Source organism: Halichoerus grypus, chromosome 6 (genome assembly GCF_964656455.1).
Source record: "Halichoerus grypus chromosome 6, mHalGry1.hap1.1, whole genome shotgun sequence".
NCBI lineage: Eukaryota > Metazoa > Chordata > Mammalia > Carnivora > Phocidae > Halichoerus > Halichoerus grypus.
Window position 1 is genome coordinate 84,748,621 of NC_135717.1, and position 15,204 is coordinate 84,763,824.

The 15,204-nt window shown below is 37.1% G+C and overlaps 1 long non-coding RNA gene across 1 annotated transcript; it reads left to right on the forward strand.

Annotated features, from left to right (window-relative positions):
• Positions 1-11,445: 11,445 nt before the first annotated feature.
• LOC144382114 (uncharacterized) lies at positions 11,446-14,394 on the forward strand. Its single transcript, XR_013448528.1, has 4 exons — positions 11,446-11,657; positions 11,912-12,060; positions 12,350-12,425; positions 14,059-14,394. It is a non-coding gene; the product is annotated as an uncharacterized LOC144382114 (long non-coding RNA).
• Positions 14,395-15,204: the final 810 nt, after the last annotated feature.

The window sequence follows — 15,204 nt, forward strand, 5'->3', positions numbered from 1 at the left end:
GCCCTATGTCAGGCTCTGTGCTCAAGGGAGTCTGCTTGGATGTTCTCTCCCTCTGCCCCTTCCCCACTTGTGCTTTCTCTCTCTATCTTTCTTTCTCAAGTAAATAAATAAAATCTTTAAAAAAAGGCAAAAGTTTATGTATCCTGAAGGAAGTAGATATAAGATATAGAAGAACCAATGGTAAATATTTGGCCAGGGTATTTAGAGAGTTTCAACTAATTTAGCTAACTGAGTCTTAATAATTCCATTTGTATATTTGACCAATCCTAAAGACTGAGGATGATAAGCACAATGGCAGTATTGCAGAACTAGCCAGACAGTACAGACTCATCAAAGTATTTGAATAGTGAGGTGGGTTCCATGATTACTATGAAGTTTGGGGGAGGGGCAGGGTGATCCTCAAGTGGGAATAATGTTTTCTAAGATGTTAGCTACAGAAGAGGCAGTTACCTGTGTACATGGGAAAACTTCAGTTCAATGTAAAAACATGCAAACCATTACTGGAACATACTTATATCCCTAAGACAGGAGCAGTTATGTGAAATCCATTTGCCAAACCTTGAATAGTACATTGGGTAAATTAAAATGTCCAGGAGAAGTACAGATAAGTTTCCCTGGGTTAAGTTTAGGACAAATGGAACAAGCAAGAAAAGCACTTTTTGTGGCCTTGCCAATGTTTCACCACCAATATTGATTCATGAATGTTAATTGATTAATTATTTAATTCATGTATAGTAGTTAAGAATGGAAATTTTAGACCTTTCTAGCAGGACCGGTTTGTTATTAGGTTTGAATCAAAGTTTCTTTTTTTCATAATCCTTTAGACATCTAATTTTGTTTTTCCTATCCAGAGGCCAATTTTTGTATTTTTCCCTTATGAACCCTCTTAGGTCATCACCAGGGAAAGTGATTTTCTAGTCTTTGAATCCCATAAGAGCCGTGGTTTTTGTGGAGGCATCAGCAACGTGGTTCCTTATGACTCCCAGAGTCATAAGACTTAGAATGCCCAGAGACTGTAATAATATCTAGAGCTGCTGGTAGGAGCAAAGCATCTAACAAATTTTGGAAATAAGGACCATAAGTATAGATGTTTGTGGTTTTACCTTTAGCTAGAGTATATTCTCAAGTAAGAGCATATAATTCACCTTGTTGGGCTGAAATGGCCAAAGGTAAGGGTGCAGTCTCAGTGACTTCACATATCCAGCACAATATTTACCATTTTCCTTTTTCAGGTAGGAGCCATCAGTAAACTGTGAGAAATCAACATTTTTCAAGGGGGTTTCTTGTAAGTAATCACTTACTAGGTGAAAGGTAAATAGTCAAAGTTAAACAGTCATAGGGGATTTTGTCCATTGAGGAAGGAAGGATAGCAAGGTTGAGATTGTTACAATAAACGAGAGTGATATGAGGGGTGGTTAGCAAGAGAATTTCATAAGAAGCAAGGTGACTTGCTGAAAGGTGCTGGGTATTGTGTGAGCTCAAGAGAGCTTCGACAGCGTGAGGCACTAAGATGTTTAAAAAGATCCCATAACTATTTTTTCAATCTCCTTTACCAGAAATGCAGTAAAATTCTAAGGTATAAGGGTAACCTCAGATCATGAGATTTCATTGTTGGCTGTAGTAATCTAGAGGTCAGTGGTAGCCCCCCTGTTTTTGGGTAAGTACTCTGAGGGCATTTTCCTCTTTTTCATATACAAAAACAAAAAGGGGTAGCTGATAATTTGAATGTCCAAGGGCAGGTGGACTTTTTAAGCTTCTCTTCAAGGTTTTAAAGGCCAAGTCATCTTGATTTTCTTAGATAATGGGGTCAGGTTTAGGACTTTTTTTTTTTTTAAATAAGACATATAAGGGTTGGGACAGTAATGTACTTAAGCTTGAACAAATTTCAACTTTTCCTTGGAGACCCCGTGTCCCTTAGTGCCTAAGAGTTTTAACAGATGAATACTGTTTTTTTGTGAGGAAGCTTGAGAAGATAAGCAGAGAAGTAAATCATCTACATATTGTAGTAATGTGGGGCCTCCAGAAAATTTTATATCATCTAGATCACCTTTTAAAATTTGTGAAAAGTAAGAAGAACTTTCAGTAAAACCCAGGCACATTACTGTCTAGGTATATTGTCCTTCCCAGGGAAAGTAATGTATGGGGATTAGAAACAACAGGATGGTAAGGAATAACAATGTTATTTATTGCTTGGAGATCTTGGACAAACCTCTATCTTCAACCATTGGGTTTTCTTATAGATAAAACAGGGATATTTCAAGGATTGGTGCAAGGAATAATAAGTCTGTGCACTTTTTGGTCCTCCATGATAGATCTTATGCCTTGTAAATATTCTTTGTTTGTAGGGTATTGATAAATTTGGGGGGAGAGGTTTCAAGGGATCAATTTGGATCTTAACAGGAGGGGCACTATGAATTCTGCCTATGTCTATGAAGAGTTTTGCCTATTGAGTAGGGGACACTAAAATTAATAATGGAGATGAAACTGAAGTTCGATCTTCCCTGGTTTGTAAAGTACATGTGAAAGGAAAAGGTGTTGGATTTTTGGGGGATTACATTCGAGGGATATATATTCAGTCAGAGAATTTGAACTCAAGAGAAAGAAATGGCAGTATGATATTTTTCTAGGAAACTGTGTCCTAATAAGTGGCTAATTCACTGAGGAGAAATGGATGTTTATCTTGCAAAAGTCCCAAGCGAAAGGGTATAGGTTTAGAAATAGGAACACATTGTGGTTTACTTGAGACCCCTATTATTTGAATAAATGTCTTACTCTGAGGAAGGGAATGTTTAATTGTTGGGGGGTTGAGCACCAATAGAGTAGCTCCTGTGTTAATATTGCAAGAATTTGTCCCTGATCTGGAGAGTAGTTCCCCCCAGCCTACTTAATGGTAGAATGGGAAACAATCCCTGTGTTTCCCTGGAGTCCCATCATTGGGATGAGTCTGACACTTGGCTCTTGGAAAGCTCTAATCATTAGACCTTTTTAATTCGTAGCAGTCCTTTTCCCAATAGCCAGTTTTTTTTTTTTTCTCTTACAATAATGACAGAATCTGATAGGGAGAGTTTGTTTGGGCAATTTCTTATATTGAATTTGGAAATTTAAAATTTTAGTTGCACTTTTTTTGGAATTATCTTCTAGGGTGTGGCTTAACTGATTAGCTAGTTTGATGAGATCAAGTGTGGGTACTGTTTCCCATGCTACACAGGTTCTCTCGACTAACAGAGATAGATCTATGTCTAAACCATTTGAAACCACTGAATTAAAGGCTTCCCTGGTGAATTCAATGTCCACAGGGAGTCCAGAATTTTCTTTAAAAACAACTTGAAGTCTACTATAGTAATCATGAACAGATGAAGTCTTTGGCCATGGCATGAGCTTAATCACATAAAAGATCTGGTGGGCTGACTTAACTGGAATTCTAGAGATTGTTCAGTGCTTTTCCAATTAGCAGTTTTCATCCAGTGTTGGGCTTGACCTTCTCCAACAAGCATGTGGACTAATCGATAAAGATCAGAGAAGCCAGGTTGGTAAGTTTGAATTACAATATTGAATTCTTTGGCAAATCTATGAGGATCCTCAGTTACCTTGGGAAATTTTTTTACTGTAGCTCTAAGTTCAGCTCTCGTCCATGGATTGTAAGAAATCAATGGTTTAGCAGGATCCTCAGAGGCCTCATTTTAAAAGGGAGAGTTCTAACAGACTCAGTCGGTAAGATTTCAGCTTTAGAGAAGAAGGGGAGATCAGATAAAGGAAGGCGTTAGGCAAAGGTGGATCTAGAGAAGGTGGAGCAATGGGGCTGGGGGGAAACTTTGCTGGTATTGTTAAAGAAGAGGCTTCAGATTTTTTTTTTTTAAATCACCTTTTGGTTGTTTATTTACTTCAGTTAACTTAGAAATAGTATTTTGTAAAGAGGCAAATTTAGAATCTTGAGTACATTTAGAATCCTCTAGGTATTGATTAAAATAACTATCCCATTCAGTTTGTTTGTTCTATTATTGTGGTCTTCTAATATAGTCTAAAGAAAATCAAGTCTGGGGAGATGGCAAGTTCCCCATAGTGGCCATTGAAGTTCTAAATTACCTTTAGTAAGGTGGGGCCATTTAGGGACCACTGGATCCCCTAAATGCACCACTGTTAGAGCATTTAGGTGGTTGGGATCCCTTATCTCAGAGGGTTTCTTGAAGGCAAAGAGAAAAGCAATTCCTGAATAGCCTGATGGGTGTGCTTTTAAGATTGGGAGCTGTGTTTTGTTTTACAGTGTTCCTTTCATGGGATACTTCTTTTTTCCTGGCAGATGGCTATTGCCCTAGTTGTCCGACTGATAAGGAAAATCTGTGTCCTAAGATGGCCAACCGAGCCAGCGAGAGAGTCCCAGTCTTGGCCCCGGGGCTCTTCCGGGTTCTTCTCCCTGCTCTGCTTCCTGCGTGCACCAATCCGGGTTCTTCTCCCTGCCCTGCTTCGCGCGCGCCCCAAAAGTACCAAGTATGCAGAAGTAGAAGTATATAAATTGCCCCTTTTGCTTGTGCTTGGGGCTCAGACCTTTGGAGATCACTCTCCTCTGAGCCTGTTGACGTTAAATAAACCTCCTATCCTCCAGGATCTCTGGGTGCCGCTTGGTTCTTCCATAGGGCAATCCAGTCCATGTTCCGTAACACGACAATGACCAGATGTCCCCTATTGCACAGAGTTGTCTTGTAGTTGGCAGGCGACTAAATGCCAATCTGGCCTGTGTGTGACCAACTTATCCTCTTACAAGAATCTTTTACTTCAGACACCAAAATCTTTCATAAGGAGGAGGTGGGCCCTCTAGTAGCATTTATTTGTTCAACCTGTGCTGACCACATATATTTTTTTGTTTTGCTCTTAAGAATTCCAAAGAATTATACCAAAATTCTAGCATGCTTCTGGAAACCAAGAAAACAAATGAGTATTCACCAAAAAAGACAAAGCCCTTAAACAGATCTCACATAAAATTTGAAAACTTAACTAAAAGGAGGGAGCTGAGAATGTGAGCTCAGAATGTGAGAGACACATGAACCTGTCATAAGCAGTAATTTCTGGAAGCAAGGAGCTCAAGGGGCTTGGAGAAGAGAGGGCATCTTGCTCCATTTGGAGGATTGTCATCCTTCATGGTCATCTCCTTTGGATCCTTCCTCTTCTTCTTCTTCCTCTTCTTCTTCTTCCTCTTCTTCTTCTTCTTGAGAGAGAAGGAAAGGGAGTGTGTGTGTGTGGGGGAGACAATATTAAGCAGGCTCCACACCCAGCACGGACCCCCTTGCAGGGCTCCATCTCACAACCTCATGAGATCATGACCTGAGCCGAAATCAAGAGTGGGATGCTTAACCGACTGAGCCACCCAGGCATCCCTGGATTCTACTTCTGATACCAAGGAAAACTGACTTAAAAAATAGGTAAACTGAAGAAGCTCAAAATTGTAAAGAAAAAAAAAAAGAGAGAGAGGGTTTATTTGGGAATAGCAGAGGAATTGCAAATTGGGATGCACAAACTCTAGCAAGAGGAGCGTGATGAGGGTTTGGGGTAGGTTGTATTTATGGGCAGGGAATGCGAAGAGGGGAGATTTCACTTTAGAGACTTAAAATCAAAAGCAGAGACCAGCTTTGAAAATTCCCTGAGCAGACAAACTAGTCCAATCATACAAATAAAGTTCACTTCTGCTTATTTTGTGAGATCGACTTGATCTGTGGCATTTCTTGTTCATGTCTCTAGAAACTATAAACAAAAATATCCCAAGGTTCATATAAAGTAACCCTTGACCAATTCCCTATCATTTAAGAAAATTTCAACATTATCAGTTTTCTGTAAATCAGGCATTTATGGAAAATCAGTTTCTTACATTTTGTTTTCCTAAGTGCAGAGTGCATATGCATGAGATTTTTTGTTTTATATCCTCCGGTTCCATTTTAGATTGAAATTCCTTCACAAAGTAAAATAAACCAAAAGGGAAAAGGAGATAAGAGAAAAAATGGGTATGATACCAGAAAACAGGCAAATGACAATTTTAAATAAAGTAAGTGCTTTCAAATAAAATAAGTGCTTTCAAATGTCATCGGACTAGAAATGTTACAGTAGTTTCTCCATAAAATATCTAGAATGAAACAGACAAGTTTGAAAAATAAGACAGTTAAGTAGAAGACTAATAGCAAATCAATTATTTCCTTCTACTGAATACACAGCTGGTGGTGATATGTTCCAAACAGATACAGCAGCTCCATCTACATGAAAGAAGGCTGAAAGACACTTCATTCTTGCCTCCTTTGTTTAGAAATGTAGGGTCATGTTAAACCATAAAATTCAACAGTTATCCCTGAACTATGTATGCTGTCCATTGGAGAAAGAGAGCAACTCTTCCAACCATCTTTCTGCTTTATCATTGCATTTAAGAGCAGTGTTTGTCAAGACCAGGGCCAGAAGGGGTTGGCGAGAGAGGTAGGGAGAAATGTGTCAGAGTAATCAAAGGAAGTTTTATTGTATCCTGATGTGTAACAAATACGACCATCTGAAGGTGGGTTTGAATTTTGTTATGTCTAGTATTTCAAAAGATAGTGGGACTAGGTATATAGTAGTGGGACTAGGTATACAGGTAGTGGGACTAGGATATAAACCAAGAGACCCAGCCAAGAGCAGTGCTCTTCAAACAGTTCTGACTATGACAGCAGTAAGAAATGCATTTTACATACATATGCATGTATATGTACATACAACTGAAAAAAGCCATCACCAAGCAATACTTAAACAGTTATGTGCAATGCACACTCACATTGCTAACTGTGATTTTCTAAAATGATTTCAGGATCTGTTAATACATAGTAATCTTCAGTTTGAAAAAGCACTGCCTTAGAGGAAAGAATTTGGATAGAGTACTGGGAATTGAGAAAAGTGCTAATGACAACAAATTGACCTGTAAGTATAGGTCTTAGAAGGTCATTCAGACCACATATATGTATATCAAATGAATAGAACCAAGGGAAATCTACATGCCTCTTAGCATGGGAGTTTGGCAAGATTCCTACTCATTTGAGGATAAATAAAAATATTTTTAAAAATAGGAGTATAAAAAAGAAAAAATCTTAAATATTGAGAAAAATGATCATAAACTTTAAGAAGACTCAGAGGAAGAGCTCAGTTTTTTAAATGGTTTACTAAATAAATTAGATAGAAATTTAAAGTTAAAACTGCTCATCATCATCAACAGTATATGAAAGATATGACCTCCATGGAACAGGGACAAAAAGCTTGGGAAAGAACAGACTGAGGTTCTTGGAAAACTAGATAAAAAGAAAATAAAGAAATTAAAAGCCATAATATAAGTACAAATTATAATAACACAAAAAGTGCAGTAAAGTTAAAAAAAATGAATTGATATTAGAGAATAAAGGATTGTTTTAGGCTAAAATTTGAGCAGTTTCTGAGATGATGCTGAAGACAAAGATGTAGAGATGAAAATTTTGGGAAAGAAAAGATAGAAAGCAAAATAGGAAGCATGAAGTGTATGTTTATAAAAAAGTTATAACAATTGAGATAGAAGCAACACTTAAAAATATAAGAGAAGAAAAAATTTTGGCATTAACATATCTGTATTATGTAAATTGATTTTTTTTGTAAAAAGTACTTTACTGTGTCTAATTTAATAAGAATTTTTTAAAATCAGAAGTTTATTGCAGAGCGTCACATTCTTTCCTTTGACACCTATCAAGATTGTCACCTGATATTTTTCTTCTCAGTTTACATTGTATTTACAACATAAACAGATAATTTTAATTATTTAATTCTTGCAATAAAACATACTTCTTCCTAATATATTACTTTTGTAAGAAGCTTTTAAGATATTAACAAATCTATGTTAATCAATATGATTTTCCATAGTTTTATTTTATGGTTTTAAGTCAGTATTATATAGAAGAAAAGGGTCACAGTATTGAAGAGATAAAAGAAAACTTAGAATGAAAAAAAAAAAGAAAGCTTAGTTAGTGCATAACATTTGGTAAGGAAACTAAGTTCAATAATTACTCAAGTACATGTTTATTTCAAAAAAGAAATATAGTGGAAAGTAAGATGATAGAGTAAATATATTGAAATATATTGAGTAAACATATATCATCCTGAAACATCATTAAAATACTCAAACATTAATTCAAAAGAGAATTACCAACATAGATAATAAGAATGAACTGAGAACAACATAAGTTGAAGGAATTTGAAAAGAAAATTATTTTGATGTTCAGAGAAAGATAATCCAAAATAAATATAAGCTGTGCCTCTCAAAGCATCCTAATAAATGGAAAAGGTATTATAGGAAAAAAATGTCACACTTTGCTTTCAAACTGAAAGTTCATCTTTTGGACGTAAAATGGGAGAGACTTAGAGGAACAAAGTAGGGAGAATTGATGTGTCCAGGTCCCCAAACGGGCAGAGGGATTTACCTCAGACGAAAATGAAATAGAACAAATATAAAGAAGAAAGTCCAAAAATAAAGAGATACACATTTCAACTTGCTAGTTTTTGAGTATTGAAAGTCATTATAGGGTACAATATAGGGTACAGGCAATTTAAGTAAAACTTCCCGAAAGAAAATTGTATTAGGGACTATGGTTACCAGACTTTCTCGAGAGTCTACCACTGATTTTTATAAAAACTGCTGATTGGTTTAACCCTATCCTTTAGGCTGCTGCCTGCGCTAACCATCAACAGAGAAGAGGGGCTTGATGAGGTTAGCTGTTCTCAGTGCTGTGGACCCGTCCCCGGGCTGGATCCCTTTCTCCTGCCAGCCTCCCCCTCCTCTCTCCAGTAAAAAAACCAGCGTGAGTGGATGCTGGGGAGACATCCAGGATATGCATATTAGAAAAAAAAATCTTGTTAGGGAAAACAGATTGATTAAATGTTTTGTGAGCTTTTATTCCTTGTCAAAAGTTATCTAGGCATCTTTTGATCTTGGTTTGGAAGCTGAAAGTCAAGTAAGGAAGACTTTTAGTTCCTCTATTCTAAGACGACTTAGTACCATGGGGAGAAAAGCCCTGGCAAAAACTGATTTCACCTCTCAGTAATGCTGCAGCAATGGAGATATGATTTGCTTAAAAGTGTAACTTCTTTAGTCACTGAAAACACATCGATTGTAAAAGAAAATCAGTCTCCGAAGTTTTGTTTGATAATCTTCTAAAAGGAATCCTATTTTTGATAACAAAGAATTGAATCGTTTAGTTCCCCAGTAAATGAATAATAAATTAATACATGAGTGGTGTTTTCAATGGCTTTTTCAAATGCAACTTTTTCACATTATAGTTTACTTCCTGCTGTAAATTCTTTAGGAAAAAGTTAATGAACTTCACAAGCTTCTAAAAGATCACATTTATCAAGAATTAAGGAGAGATTCAGGATGTATTTTTTTCCTAATTAGGAGTGACTTCCTTCTCAGGGAAAAAGTGAAGTTTCTTTCTTTTCTTTTCTTTTTCCATTTTAATAGGGCAAATATTTAAGGGCCTTAAGAGACAAAAATCAGTCAGAGAAATTCACAGATCATTAGTTTGCTTTCTAAATACAACACCAAAATAATTTTTACTATTACTGAAATTGGAATGTCTTTCAACTCTGCCTAAAGATGGAAAACTTCATTTTCAAACAGCCCTTAGGCACAAAGAAGAATATTGGTCTCTCATGACAGCATTTTTAGGAGCAGCATGGGAGGGGAACACCATCTTTACCTGCTTTCTTTGTAAGATCCTTGTTGGCTGATCTTGTTCAAGAAAAACAGACAAAAAACTTCTATTGAGCTGAGAAAAAAACAGTCACTCCGTCACTTGACAGAGTAAAAATAAATTTTTAGAAATTTATCAAATATTTTAAAACCATCACTACAATGGCAAATTTGTATTTTCTTTCTGAACTTGAAATTCTAGAAGTGAAAGACAGATAGTTTGAACAGAAGAGTTCTTTTTTGGTTAGCTCTCAATATAGTTATACTCACTCTTCCTTGGCACTACTACTAATCTTCCTAATTTTTAAGATGCAGGATAAATAGGACTGTGTTTAGACACTGGACTCTTAAGGGAAAATTTGCTCATCTAGGGATTAAACATGACTGCCATAAATGGGCTTCAGGGATTAAATATACCTCTAGAAGATTTATGCACTCAAAAGAAACTGGGAGTATAATCTTCATGGTTAAAGAGTCTGAAGCTTCATCAGATTATCAGGGGTATTTGAGATCCAAACTTGATCTAATCACTTGAGTTGCATTGGCTGGATTTGCACTGATTAGATTTACTTTCCTTTAAAAAGCAAACTCTCGTAGTGGAAATCTGTCTTCAGTGATTTCAGAAATGGAGTGCTTGCCATCCAAGGTTAGTTATCACTTACCCCCAGGAGTTAGAGGAAAATTGGAATAGTAGAAAACTATTATTAAGTTTGTATAATTCTTTTAGGGCAAGCAAGCATCCTGGGGATGCTAAGGGAATATTGACATTGGACACATGAATTTAAATACTAGTGACTCCATGTCAGGCATGCTTTAGATGGAGGGAATGTTGCATAAAGGAAATATTAGTATTGAGCTGCTTCACCACGCAATAGCTGTGAGCTCTAGAAAATTATATATAATTGTAGATGTCCTTGTGAGGGTTATGCTAGTGTAAAAATGGAGCATGAATTCATTGCAGCTATATTGGATTTTTCATGAGCCCAGTGTTGGGCACAGAATCACAGTGGCATTGGGGCAAAGCCAAAGACTGGAACTCTCTCCAACTTGACTTCAGTGACCTAACTGTCTATGAATGTTCTGACTAAAATTTGTAAGATAAAATTTAAGTCTGTGGAGATAACTACAGCCTTAGTTTCACTTTATCTTCTGGGTGACAATATTCAGCAAAAAGACACCCGCAAATGTCAAATTTGGTTATCCATCCTGTCCAAGAAATCTAATTGCTCCAGTGTGCTCAGGTATCTCACCAAACTGAAAATCTTCTAAATTTTATTTTCCAGAATCATTCATTGGAAATTCCTTTGAACATCCTCCAAAAAGAGGGTATCTCCCATACAGGTATCCTTTTCACAATGTTCCTTTCATCAGAATTTGTGTGTATTATTCCTTTAGCTGTTGCCTTTAGGATCCTTAATATTTATCTATTGACTTTTCAACACTTTCCTATCCTGGTTAAGGAAAGGAAAAAATCAAGGCCAAAGAGAAGACTATATCTTTAAATTGTCAGAGCTTTTAGTCCTGTATGAATTGAAATCTTCGTTTCACTTTAAACCTAAATGAGACAGTAGGCCACTCTCATCTCTCTCAGACGTGCCTGTCTCTCTCTTTGGTATCTAACTGTTGTCTGTTTGTTTGCTTTTACTCTTTTGCTCTCCATTGTGCCCACTGGTGCCATAACTGTAGTTCATGAAGTGGGGGTGTTACTGCATGTTGACCAAGAGGAATATTTTTTGTGAAATATAATTTCCTTAGGAGACTCCAGTTTTCAGCAGTCCCACCCCCCCCATATTATCAGGTAAACCAATCGTTGGCAACAAGTTTCTAGTAAAGATTTTACAAAACTATGAAATGGAAGAAGATGTTCAAATGCTATTGGAGATGCCAGCAAATGGAGAAAAAGAGCTAGCAGGAAGGAGTGATGTGTCTCAAGCTACTTCATCAGGTTTGTCTGTCTCTATGAGAGGTTTCAAAGATAATTGGGGTGGGGTACAAGCATAGAGATGAGATATAAGAGACAAGATATTTTATTACTGTTTTCTTGTATTTGCTTAGGACCTACTTCAGGCTTTTAGCCTCTCTCAATTGAATTGCTCATACATATAGTCCTTCTTTCATGTATATATTTCTACATGCATGGATCTTAACCTCAGATATCCCTGAGTCAGGAGAAACTGACATTTGTCATTTCCCCTTCAGGGCTAGTTTTCTTTGAAGTGTCAAATTTGAAGCTGGATGATCAGGAGGGAGAAAAGACATCCTTGGTTTCTGAGAGGGACCAGGGTGGAGTGTGTGAATCAAGAACAGAGAAGATACTAAGGAAAACTTGCCACAACACCAGAAAAGAGGTAAGGCCAATGGCAATTTGTGAGTAAAATTCATCTCTCAAGATGGACATTTATCTTTATGTCAGAGGCCTCCTTAAAAGGAGAATTGCCTTAAACTTGGTAATATTCAGAAGTAAAAGATGGTGGTTTCAAATACTGGAAGTTTCCCAAAGTTCTACTCATCTGGAGAGTACACGAACATGAAAATTTTACTGTGATTAAAAAACAGACAATGAAATAAATACAGTTTTCTTACTTTTAAATTAAATAAGATCGAATAATAAATACAATTTATTTCTATTTTAATAAGGGTATACCTGCCCCATAAAAAGGAGAGAACATTTCTCAAAATGTTGTATGAAACAATGGAAGAAGTGAAGAGATGTGTGAGTACTTTTTCTCAGCCTGCCCCTAGTCACTGAATACTCTCTTCCCAATACCTTTATTCATTTCTTTGCAAGCCTTATTTGGCTTGACCAGCAGCTGTGGTCTTAGGTTCACATTAACAATGAAACCCATGAGACACAAGAGGCTTCCTCCTGCCCAATTTACTTTCTTTATGTAAATACACAGGACAGAGGTGCCTGGGTGGTTCAGTCCGTTAAGTGTCTGACTCTTGGTCTTGGCTCACGTCATGATCTCAGGATTGTGAGGTCAAGCCCCACGTCGGTGCTCAGTGTGGTGTCTGCTTGAGATTCTCTCCCTCTCTCTCTGACCCTCCCCCCATGAGCTCTCTCCCTCTCTCTCTAAAATAAATAAATAAATAAATCTTAAAAAAATATACAGGCAGGAAAAATCACAGCATTTTCAGGAACAGCATAACAGAGGTCTCCCAGAATGACATTCTGAAAGCCCTGTGGTCATAAGGTCATGACAGATGAGGTGGGATTGGGTCAGACCAGCTCAGGGCGGCCATCAGACACCAGTACTTTCAGTTTTTATACTGTTAGTACCATAATCTCTTCCAGTGCTCATCCTGGCAATATGGGACCAGCCCTCTGCTCTGGTTACAGGGTTCTTGTCTCGAGGAGTCGAAGAATGGATCTCAGGGACACAAAAGGGTGAAGTGAAGTGGAAGTTTATTAAGTGAAGGTGAGAGCAGAAAGGAAAGAGAAAAGCTCTCTAGAGGGAGAGGGGTCCTGAGTGGGTTTCCACTGTGGGCTGTCACTGGCAGTCTTTTATTGAGAACTGACAGGAAAGCTTGTCGTGGCCTTGAGATTCTTGTGCCATCTTGGTTTGAGAAAGGACTCTTAATAACATCCTTAATGTTCATTTCTGCTTTGAGGTCTTGTCATTTTCTGTGGTTACAGTGTAGCTGCCATAAAAAAATACCCCTTAACATCCAGGGTGGGGTGGTTTGGTTTGTTCCCTTATCTCTTGTTCGCCCTGTCTCAACATCTCTGCCTGCCAGGAATAGTTCTGGAGCCCAGTCAGGCCCCTCCTCGATTTCCCTGCTTACCCTACCCCTTAACCTTTTCCCTACTCAGTGTCTGTGCCTTATTATTCAGGTTACCCTTTACTCAATAAACCTGACAGTGAGTACAGGGTGACCTCATTCAGAGTCTCATTTATCCTACGTCTGAGGTACTGTTATAAATTATTTGAATTAGTATTTCAAGGAGGATTTGACCAAATCCTTGGGCATCCTGAGGCTGGAAGAAAGGTCATAAACCAGCTGTTCACCCTCCCCCTACCTTTTATTTTTCCTTCTGTTCCTCTTGCTCTGCTTGCTCCTTCTCCTCATGGTTCTCTCTCTCTCTCTCTGTATGTGAGCGTCTCCCTTCTTTACAAGTGCTGTCTGTCTTAGTATTGTGATGGAAAATCTTAAAAGTTTTAGTCTATTGTGTTCTTCTTTGGAATACCATGAGAGTATATGGAACATGCTTTTCAGACCAACTATGAGAATATTTCTTTTCACACTTTGTTTCTGAATTATGTATTTTACCCAAGTCTCTAGCTACTCACAAATACATGGAAGCTGTACAATTAATTTGAACATCTTTTAAAAATTTCTTCCAGGAAGAACTTGTTTCAAGTATGCTACTTCTTCTGAAATGACCACTGCTTTTAGAAGATCAGCCAACTGGAAATATTTGTGGACTTTCTTTCAGTGACTCAAGATTTCAAATAGTGAAACATTGTGAATATCTGGTAATGCTTTCTATATCAGCCCAGGCTGACTTGTCCCCAGCACAATTACAGATCAACATCTTAACTTGAGAAATGACTTTTTAAAGGAAACTGTAATTCTGATAAATGGAGACTCCAATGACTATACATTGTTGATATAAGAAATTATATCAAAAGATGTCTAGATATTGAATTAGTCTTGTATATTCTGTGAATATAATCTGATTTTTGATATATTACTGGATTGTATTTGATAACATTTCATTTAGAATTATTTATACTCCTAATTGATATTGATTAGTTTTCATTTTTGGAGCCATATCTGTGGGTTTTGGCATTAAGCTGACTTCATAAAATGAAGTGGAGGTCCTAGTTGGGGGAATAGTTGAGATATTATTGGAAGTCCCCAGCTCGCTAAAGGTTAACTATAACTCAGTTAGGAAACCGTATCTAGGTGCCTTTATTAGTAAAATAAACTGGCTAACTTTTTCTATGGTATTTATCCTGTTCTAGCTTTTGATTACTTTTGTGCCAATTTTAGTCATTTACTTTATACTAGGAAAAGTCTACTTTCTCTTTATTTTTAAATTATTGTACTGATACTCACTATAATAACCTCTTGTAATTAGTGAAAATATATAATATATCACACAATTTAGGACTTTTGAGATAAAATGGCCACTAGTGGTAATTATTTGAGGACAACATGCACAAGTCAGTTGGTCCAAGGCCAACTAGTACGTAAGTTTAATACATAAATTCTTCACTCATAAATTATTCATTGCTCATTTAGGCAGAACTTATGTGTCCTTTCTCATTCCAATGCTTGTCTTATGGCTCTGTATTCTTATTTTTTATTTAAAAAATTTTTTTTATTGTTATGTTAATCCCCATACATTACATCATTAGTTTTAGATGTAGTGTTCCATGATTCATTGTTTGTGCATAACACCCAGTGCTCCATGCAGAACGTGCCCTCCTCAACACCCATCACCAGGCTAACCCATCTTCCCATCCCCCTCCCCTCTAGAACCC